Source organism: Psammomys obesus, unplaced genomic scaffold, assembly GCF_907164565.1.
Source record: "Psammomys obesus unplaced genomic scaffold, mPsaObe1.curated_primary_1811, whole genome shotgun sequence".
In the NCBI taxonomy this organism is placed as follows: domain Eukaryota; kingdom Metazoa; phylum Chordata; class Mammalia; order Rodentia; family Muridae; genus Psammomys; species Psammomys obesus.
The window spans coordinates 3,595,780-3,605,782 of record NW_026596039.1 but is presented as its reverse complement, the minus strand read 5'-3'; the positions used below and the strand labels follow the sequence as shown (position 1 = coordinate 3,605,782).

General features: G+C 43.8%; 1 long non-coding RNA gene across 3 annotated transcripts in view; it reads right to left on the bottom strand.

Annotated features, from left to right (window-relative positions):
* Nucleotides 1–4,474, bottom strand: part of LOC129687450 (uncharacterized) — a 37,043-nt gene extending 32,569 nt beyond the window's left edge. For all 3 annotated transcript variants that reach the window (XR_008721795.1, XR_008721796.1, XR_008721797.1), the window contains exons 1-2: nt 4,180–4,474; nt 3,040–3,754 (exon numbers count right to left, since the gene is read on the bottom strand). This is a non-coding gene — a long non-coding RNA (uncharacterized LOC129687450). The remainder of the gene's footprint in view (nt 1–3,039; nt 3,755–4,179) is intronic.
* Between the last annotated feature and the right edge of the window lie 5,529 nt (nt 4,475–10,003).

Here is a 10,003-nt window from a genome sequence, read left to right as displayed (position 1 = left end):
TGTGTGTGTGTGTGTGTGTGTGTGTGTGTGTGTGTGTGTGTGTGTGTATAAGCTAGGTAAAAATATGGTGAGCGGTAAGCCCTGTGAACTGAACTGTAACTGTGCTCCAAGGAGGCACAGGACAGTGTTCCACTCATTATCCCTCCCTTTCTCTCCAGCTTCCTGTCCTTCTTCGCCCTCAGCTCCAGTGCTCCAGTTCCCTTGGTCTCTTTTCTTCCCCCCAGTGCACCCCCTCTGCAGCTCCCAGCTTTTTTTTTGTTTTGTTTTGTTTTGTTTTGTTTTGTTTTGTTTTTATCTGCCAGGCTGGATTTGTGCTTTTAAAGATCGGTATCAATAATAGCCTGCTTGTTTCGGTTACACTCTCCCTTTAAAAGACAGTCCCCTCTAATTGATGCGTCTGGGCTAGTCTAGACCGGTAGTGATTGAACCAACCACCAATTATGTTATTCATTTCACTGAACTTCACTGATGGGCTCCGTGAGGAAGAGGGGATGTTGAGAAACCTGCCCTTGCAGTGAAGCAGTTGCCTGCTGAAATATAAAAAAACCTGTGTGTCACAGGTACTGCTGAATGCCTGGGCACACGGCTTTAGGCTGAAAACAGGAGCAATAGGCTTGAAAGCATGGGGAAAGCAGGAGCGCCTCGGAGGACAAACGGAAACGTTTGTCTTGAATTATGGTCCTCTATCATTTGAAATCACAGAGAAATTACAACTTTCATGGCTTTATTGATCATGCATACATTTCTGCCAGATTGGCTGCCTACATAGTTTGCCTTCCAAAGCACCAAATGGTCGCCTATCTTTCATATGTATGATGTGATAATATATTACCCATAAGTTAAACTGATGCACCACCATAATTTCCACATAGCTATGCATATACATTGGTTGAAATGGGGTGGGGGGAATCATTAATTAATTATTTTATATAAACTAATGAAAAATCTCTTAGAAAACTGCATGCTTTGAAGCACATTCTACCAAATGCTGCCAAGTAATAGTTAAATTACAGCCGTACAAGAGGTTTCAACAAAAGGCATCACACAATTGTTGCATAGTTCCCAATTCAGTGTTCTGAGGCGAGACGCTTTCTCAACTGCAATTTGGAATAAATGAGTAAAATTGTAATAAGTTCTTAAAAATAGGAAAAAAAAAAAACTTTCCTTAACCTTCCACTCCGTGTGTACAATGAGGCTACAGCCATTCCAAAATCTTTCAAACATGAAAGCATTTGGAGTCTGGGTTGATTTAGGTATTTTCCAAAAATGGAGAAAAAGGTTGGGCTGAGAAGACTAAAACTGTTTAAAGGAAACTGTACAGCGAATTTTCTGCAACAAAGCAAAGGTAAGCCGTGTCCTTTTTTTTCCCAATGTGAGGCAGACCTGAAACACTGGAGTTACCCTGTGATAGAAAACTACAATCCCAGAAATCTACAAACTAGGAAACGCTAACAAATGCCTCAAGAGAGGATCATTTTGAAATGTGGTTTGGTATTACCAATAACTTTGTTGGGTTATATTAAAATCTTGATTAAAAAAAAAAATGTGTCTAGTTTCTAAAGGAGAGTCATAGGCATTGATTTCCCCCACCCCAAAGAATGCAGCAGCATCAAATGCACCCAGTTATTTCTTTCATTCCACAATATTTAGAAAATACATTTTTATCCTTATCACCTTCAAGTTCGTCAAGCATAACATTTTTAAAGAGGTACAAAACCAAGGAGCCAGGACCCCTCCTTCCATTTTGTTTTTTAGAAATCTTGCAAAGTAGCACATATTTTCTCTTTCCTGACCTCTTAATTTCTTTCCTTTGTATTGAGTTGAATATTTAACCTCTTCATTTATTCCAAACTAGTGGTTTGTGTGTACCTATGTCAGTGAAACCTCTGTCTAGCCAGGCATGACACACGTGTGGACAATGCAGATATAATACATTCTCGTGCCCATTTTAATTGGGCACAATTTTGAGATTAACTGTTGAGCTTAAAAGTTGGAGACCTGGGGCATGCTGGGACTTAGCTGAGATGTGCCGAGGCCAAGTACCAGGTACTGAGCTGTTGCTGTTACGCTGGAATAGCACTGTGCCGTTGCTCTCAAGGAATAGACCCACCAGCCTCGGGTCAGCCATATACACAGGCGTCCATAGCAGCCAACACAGGATGCTAACAGTCTATGCCTACTTTTACAGAAGCCAGGAGCTGCTTCACTCTGGTCACCTGATCCTGTCTAACAATGGAAGTCTCAGAGGTGTACTCCCACCACTCCTGGCAAACTTTTCTTTCTTTCTTTCTTTCTTTCTTTCTTTCTTTCTTTCTTTCTTTCTTTCTTTCTTTCTTTTTTCTTAAAAGACAAAAAGTTTCTCAGCGACGCAAAGGCACGACTCACAGCTCCCAAGAGCCTAACCCGTGGATTTAAACGGTAAACATCACAAGTTAGGGTCTCAGGGACTGAGGGGAGCGCAACACAATTTTCTTTCTTTCTTTCTTTCTTTCTTTCTTTCTTGAGACAAAACAAAGCAAAACAAAAATGACAGGCAGTGTCGGTTGCAGACTTGGGACTAAAATGCAGCAAACAGGTGGTCCAGTGTGGCTACATCCTGGCTCTCTCTAAGCCTCTTCCCTTCACAAAATTTAGTTCCATTTCAGTCTCCATACAGCCCTGTATACGCAATATATATACATACACCTGAACATGTAAATGCCTGTAACATGAAAGAAAACTTTCAGGCTTTGGTCAAAATCATTTACCAAATTGGAAAAGAATATGAATAAATTCAGAAATACCTAGTTCTATTTGTTTTTTTTTCTATAACACACACACACACACACACACACACACACACACACACACACATGATCTACAATCGGGATTAACTATCTCTTCAAACCTTTCATTTGTAACCAGCACGAATGACTGAGGAGAAGAGAATGTGCCTCTGCCTTCCCCCAGGGCAAGGGTGCTGCATACAACAGTCTACAGAGATGGGGTCTGAGGGAAGCAGGACTGGATTTGGAGGTTAGAAAGGTTTTTTGAACTCACCCATTTGAAGCGGAGCCGGGCTTGCAGAGCCTCCAGGAGCGCCATCCGGAGCCAGGGGGGAATGTGAGTTCGCAGTGCGCTAGGCTGGGCGAGGTGTTCAATAGGACAGAGAATGGGGCGGGGAGGGAAGGCGGGGGCAGGAAGCGATACTCCAAAATCGAGAGAAGACCGTAACTCTCTGGTTTATGCTTTGACCGGGGGTGGGGGCTGGGGGGTAGGAGGAGGCATTTGGGTGGGAGTAGAGGGAGGGGCTGGGGCTGATCAAATTTGGAAAATAGTCGGTTAAAAAAATTAATGATAAATAAATAAACCGAGAGAAAACGAGAAATTTTCCCAAGGACTGCTTGAGAAACAAAAATTATTTTTCTTTTCTTTCTTTTTTCCCCCCCTCTAGCATGCGGAGTTCTGTCACTCTTGCAAACCGGGCCCTCCTTCTCTGCATCAGCTGCTTGGCTGAGGCCAAGGCCAAAATCACCCAGAGCGAGCTCCAGCCTGTCATTTGGTAGACGCAAAGTGGGAAGGGTGGGTGAGAGCTGGGGAAATGCTCCCCCCACCCTCGCCTCCCTCTGCGGATCCTTTGAAGCCTTTGGCCAATATTTCAGAGGCATCCGAGGCATAATCCCCCTCCATCTTCACAGACAGCTACTAGCGCTGTACCTGATAGAGTCGCTTTCTTGAACCTCCTCTGCCTGGAAGCCGCGCTTTCCTGTGCAGACTCCAAAAAAAAAAAAAAAAAAAAAAAGAACCGAGAGGGAGGGAGGGGAAGCCAATGGGAAGATGCCCCTTTAAAAATTTTTCTTTCCCCTCACCCCTCCTTTCTTTCTTTTATCCCAGGCCTGAGCGAAGTAGATGCCTCGCTGGGCACACAGAATAACAAAGCACCAGCAGTAAGGAAGACACTGGAGGGGGTCCTCCGACTCAGAGTTTAAAAAAGAAAGAAAGAAAAGCTAACTATTTTTAATATACTTTCATATACAACCGGGAACTGTAAAGAGCTCCAGGCTCGCCTCCTCCCCACCAGAAGAACTACAACCATGCCAGCCAGCCCATAGACCTCTCCTCCTTCTCCACAAGGGTCTGTTTAGAACAGACCCCCCCACCCCAACACACACACACCCAGACAACTTCTTTTTTTCTCACCTCTGTAGGTTCTGCTCACACACAGTCCTCTGTTCAGCTCGCGGTCTCTCCTTTTTTCTCTCCCCTTTCCTCTCCAAAAAGCTAGACCGTCATCATCACACCTAGTCTCTCTCTCTCCCTCTCTCATATTATTATTAATAATAGCCCTTTCGACATAGCAGCATGAAGTGGCTGCCTTTGAGAAAGCACATTTAATCTTTACTGGCTCCCCTAGGCTTCACTGAAGAAGAAGGCAAGGGGAGAAAAAAAGGAGAGGGAGAGGAAAAAAGCTTGTAAGGGAGGCTGCTGACGGACAGCAAGCATCAGGCACAAATCAGCGACAAGTTGAATTTTCCTAGACCACACTGCCCCCTTTCTTCTCGGCTCTCTCCCTGGGCTCCTGGAAAGCCCCAGTGTCTGGTTACAGGAGGCAATGGGGCTCTTTCTGCCAACCCGGGTGCAGATTCCTCACATGCCTGCTTAAACCTCTGGCAAAGTAAGGAATCGATATCCCCCTCTAATCACCTTTAGCTCTTTGATGGCTTCCCCCCTTTTCTGAGAATCCACTTGGCTTCCCTCGCATCTCCCCCGCCCTGCCAGGCTCTGGCATACAGAGCTTGCAGGCTGTCATCTCTCACTTCCTTCCATATCTTGAAGACAAGCCTCTTCTAATATCCTCCCGCGCTTGCTCTCTCTGTGTTGTAGCATGTCTCCTCCCGGACTCGCAGCACCGGATGCACGGAGACATCTCCCTGACTACTAATGAGATCAAAAATATACCATCAGGTCAGGGGAAACTAGACATTGTAATACACACACACACACACACACACACACACACACATACGTATATATTTCTTTTGCTAAATCTACAGTTCAGGTAGCCCATTTTCTAAGGGGGAAGGTCAAGGTGGGGATGGTGAAGAAGTGAAACATCTGTATGGTTCTTTGACCAATTGTCCGGCATCCACACACGTACGTGGATGAACACAGGTGAGGCTTCTTGAGAAATGTTCTTTTTTTTCCTTTTTTTTTTTTTAATGGACAGATAGTCAACAACGCCCAAACACGTCTTTGAAATCAGTGTATGAGAGCATAAAAGAGCAAGGATGCGCATCCTTGCTCTTTTATATATTTAAGATACATAGATACTATTTTGTCACATAAGGACCACAATGCTAAAACTCTTGCCTTCCAATGGCTGGGTTTTTCTGGTTCCCCCTGGTTGCAATGTGCACTAATTTGCGACTTACGTTCCTGGGATTTGGAAAGCCCCTCAGTCAGTCTCCTCAGCTCAGCCAAACCCTTGGCTTCCACTGCAGGCATTTTCCTGATGCCTGAAGGAGTTGTATCCTCCCATGTCCATCAGATACATGCATACTTTATCGATCAGTTTAATGTCCCTCAATAATGATAAGCAATACTTCAGATGACAAAGAGAGAGAGAGAGAAGAGAGAGGCACAAGAAAAAAGAAGCCATCCCTAAAAGGAGGGAGCAGCATGCAGTGTTTTTGTTGTCACCGTCTTTAAATGCTTGCTTTCTATACAGTATCTTCTCATAGAAGGCACCACCCCCAAAATCAGAGTCTCTACCTATCTATAAACACAGTGGGTATATTGCTGTCTTAACCCAGTTCCCCCAATGAGGCTAGAATCCTGCAGACAACAGACAGTACTGTGTTAAAATAGAATATGGGCTTCTGTAAATAGCAAGAAAGGGGTAGAAGGCAGCCAAGAATGCAGGTTCCCTGCAAGTGGGTGTTTTAAAAGGTAGTTTTCTTTGTGTTCACCACAGACATTCATTGTGCTTTGTTTCTGACGGTGGGACTTCAAAAGCACAGCTGAAGCCAAAGAAAGGAGAAGGATAAGCATATAGGAGATGAAGAAGCAGAGGAAGGGAAAAAAGAGAAGAAAGGGGAGGGAGAAGAGGAGAGAGGAGGACAATCAGGCAAAAGAGAAGAAGTTAAAGAATGCTGAGTTTTCCTTATTGTCATGTCTGGGAAGGAGGAAGGCAGTTGCCAGGAGGAGTTAGTGACTGAGTCAGAATCTTTTTCAGATTTAACTAATCGAGTGTTTGCACTAGATTGATGAAGAAGAGAGACAGACACACAGAGAGAGACAGAGAGACAGAGACAAGAGGCTTAAATAACCAAAAAGGGTGGAGCTGTAAAAAAAAATCTTTGACTCATTGGGTGCCTCCCTGTAATGCCAAGATGACTCACTCCTAAGGAGAGTCCTTGATTGTCTCAGCATATGAAGGCCAAGAGCAGGCAACTGCACCCAGCTGGAAAGGAAAGATAGAAGGAGAATGAAATTCTCCAAACCCCTCTGATTCACAGTAACAGTTTAGCCTGACTTCCACATACTAAGCTAATTTGTCCTTGTCTGTGTTCACTCTGCTTACAAAGATATACAAATATATGACTTGTGAAAGTTGGGCTGAGGAACACATCATTTTCTCCATACAACTCAGCGATGTCTTCAGAGGATACTTATTTCAAGCAGTTAACACCTGACCCCAATTTCTGTGGGTAATTAGTGAGCTAGATAACCACACAAAGTGGGTAATTATTTAGTACCCAAGGGTACGCTAGAAGTGGGTAGTGGCTTTGTTAGCAAAAGCATATCTCTAATTATTGTATCTATGATGGGTGTTTTTAAAATACCAGTTACTCTATCAAGTGAACCATGATAAATAAGTAACTGTTTTACTGTCCTCAGCATATACATACATGTCTTCCGTCATGGTTAAGAATATTTACCTCTAATGTACGAAGTGTGGTGAAGATTAATTAGTTAACATCCGTAAGACTCTTGGAAGATGAAATGAGCTAGAGAGCTTCTAAATACAATATTGGTATCACGATTGTACTTTGGCTACATTATTTCTGGCTGACAGAAGTTGTGGGAGTAGAAGCTATTGTTCAGTCTGTGTCTTGGTCTGATGGTAATGCAGAGACCACAGACATAATGAGTGTGATCATGAGAAGTGCTCACTTGCCCAGCAATCTAACCAGGCTGGAAAAGAGAAATAGACAGTATTGAATTGACAGCTGGCTCAGGTTAGGTCTGAGGATCTGGGAGGTGGGGAGAGGGAGGAGCCACAGGAAAGAGTCAGAGATGAGCCTGAAGGGAGCTGAATCAGCTGAGCCACACCCTCCTTCTAAAATCTCCTATCCCTTTGAGCGATTGAAAATACGTACAGAGATCCCTCAAAGAAGACATCTGTGCAAGTACTGGGATAAGTTTAGCATGATGACACCGGTTATATAGTATTTATTGTGGAGCACTTCTGTATAGATTGTGTAAGCTGATGGCAGATGTGGTTTTGAGATAATTGAGGATAGGCACGTAGAGGCCAACCTCAGAGATCTTCAATCCAGGACTGAAACCATGAGGAAGAAGCAGTTTGTTGCTTTTATAAATCATTCCTGGGATGGGAAGGGTACTATTTATTTTTACTTGGAAGGGAAAAGGAGGGAGAAAGAAGAGGAGAGGAAAAGGGAGGAAAGACAGAGACGGAGAGACAGAGAGGGAGTCCACACATGTTTTGAGGACCCTGGTCCTAGAAATCAACTAAGCCTTGAAAATAATAAACAAAATAGCAACAATGAAAACTTACTACTTTCTCTGTGAATGTCCATCACCTGTAGTCTGGGTCTAGCAGAGGCAGATGCCTCTGGAGTCCCCATCTTCAAGTCGGTTCACCACACTTTGTTCTTTCAAAGCAAGGTTGTCCTGGGGAATTAACCCTAGAGATCTGGGAGGCGCAAGCATATGGGAAGTGTAAGAAAAACATGCAAAGATATTGTATTCCATCCAGCTGGTACTTCTAGAGCACTGGGAAGAGAGTCGACCTCATCCTTCAGCCAACAGGTACAACTGTTGAAATCTCCTCTTCTGTCCAGGACACATGTTGAGGCTGTGATTGGAAGGTAACGTTGGGGTAAATATATTTGCAGTGTTTGAGAGCTGAGAGGAAATTTTTCCAAAAGCCATCCAAGCCAGTCTTGTGACCCGGAGCCTAGTGTTTGTCACCCCCTCTCTGAGCTCAGAACTACAAAGGCTAACTGGAGTCCTCCAACCCGCCCAGCTTCTTTCAAACCCACAGACTGTGCCAGACTTGGCCCCACCTCCCCCTTCAGCAGACTGTGTAGCCCTGCTCCACACTATGCTGCCGGGAGCCAGATTTCCATTTTAATTGTCCTACCTGGCCAGCCCCTCTGTCACTAGTCCTGGTTCTTGGTCCTTGGCAAGATTTCAAAGGCCCAATCAATTGTTTTGCTTCCCCCCAATTTTAATCTTCAACACGTCCGGTTCCTACTTCCCCCAAATGGAATCCTTTCAAACAAAACCTTCTTCTCTTCTGCAGTTTCTTGCATTATGGACAACACTACCTCTTTTCTTGGGCCTCTTTAACTCTTATTATTTTATTATTTTATTTTATTTTGCCTCATATAATAGAAGGACCTGAATAAAAGCAAAAGCTAGCATTTCCCCCTGTACTAAAGCATCTCAGACAATAGAAAGAAAACCAGGGCCTTTCCTAAAAGGCCTTCACCTAAAAAAAGGTTGAGCCAGCAGAGAACAAGTGTATATGGGGTGGAAGCCACTTGGGGGGAGGGCAGGGTTCAAAGACACACAGAGAGACACATACAGAAAGACAGAGAGAGAGAGAGAGAGATACACACAGAAAAAAATTTGACCTAAGTATACGAATGCAGTAGAAAAGGCCCTCAGGCAAATGAAAGGAGGGTGTTAATTGTGGCAAGAACATACAGATAACACTCCTTCACACACACACACAAGCACACAGAGAAAGACAGAGACATCAAGACAGAGAGACTATATCAAGTACCTTCACTGCACCATCTACCACAGTCCCTTAGAATGAATAACTGATAAAGTCTTTGCTTTCAGGTGGGCTTAGGCCACATGGTTCTGCAGTAATGGCTGAACCACAACAGCCTCTGGGATGGAATAGAATCAAAAAGGAGGCCACACTTCTTTAACTCACTACCAATCTCTACTTCTATGAGGGCTTAGGAGCTAAGACCACAATGTCTCCCCTACTTCTCTCCAAGATGTTATGGCCCTGGCAATTGCTCTCTCTTCCTTAAGGGTTCTGCTTACCCTTACTACTTAAGCACCTGCTCTTCTCAGTTGTGATCTTCTTTTCTGTGTTTCCACAACAGATCGATGGGAGTGGGTGGGTGGGGGTGGGGGGTGCTCCTACATTCCAGATGCAGAAAGCTTATATCTCAGTCCTTGCTTTTAAAACCCACCATGAATGGCTTTTTATAGGTGCAGAGAATTTTATAGGGTTCGGAATAGGCAGCTCTACTCAGATAGTATGGGGACAGTGTCAGGATTTGAAGCAGGGACATTTGCTTAAGTGTAGTCTTGCCTTTGCATTGCTACAGTCTTTCGCCCCTGTGCAGTGTAATCAATCTTTCTGATTGGTCTCATCAGACTCCCTTAGTTTCTCCTGTGTATTTTTCACTTTACTCCATTTTTTTGTGGTTGTTTTTATTTTGATGATTTTATCCAATTCGTTGTCTTGTACTTAAGAATGTGCCAAGCGTTGTTCTGGGCAGCTTCATTCTCGCAGTTGGGAGATAGGCAATGGCACATGTCTCTCCGCCCTGCTGTCTTCTTCTCTGAGCCCTAAGGCTCTGAAGGAAGAGGATTTGAAAATTTCCCTTGTGCCCTCAGGAGACCGCATAGCACCTAGATATAACAGGAGTGTACCAAAACTTTTTGAATACATTTGAATGTTAATATTGTATGTATTGAAGCTTGTATTGAAGCTTTATATATATATTTTTTCTAGACAGGGTTTCTC